Source organism: Acanthisitta chloris, unplaced genomic scaffold (genome assembly GCF_000695815.1).
Source record: "Acanthisitta chloris isolate BGI_N310 unplaced genomic scaffold, ASM69581v1 scaffold17055, whole genome shotgun sequence".
NCBI lineage: Eukaryota > Metazoa > Chordata > Aves > Passeriformes > Acanthisittidae > Acanthisitta > Acanthisitta chloris.
In genome coordinates, this window is record NW_008674413.1 from 8,421 (window position 1) to 8,643 (window position 223).

Here is a 223-nt window from a genome sequence, read left to right on the forward strand (position 1 = left end):
TACCAGCCCCATCTCTCCAAGGACCAGCGCCCCTGGGGGAACCCTCAACCCCCCATGAACCAGCTCTCCTGGGAATCCCCTATATCCCCCTGAACTGTCACCCCTCAGGGACCTGCTTCTCAGCCCCACATCTCCCATCCCCAGATCCCTCAGGGAACCCCCAGCCCTCCAGGACCAGCACACCTGGGGGGTCCCCCAGCCTCATCTCCCATGGGAAACCCTT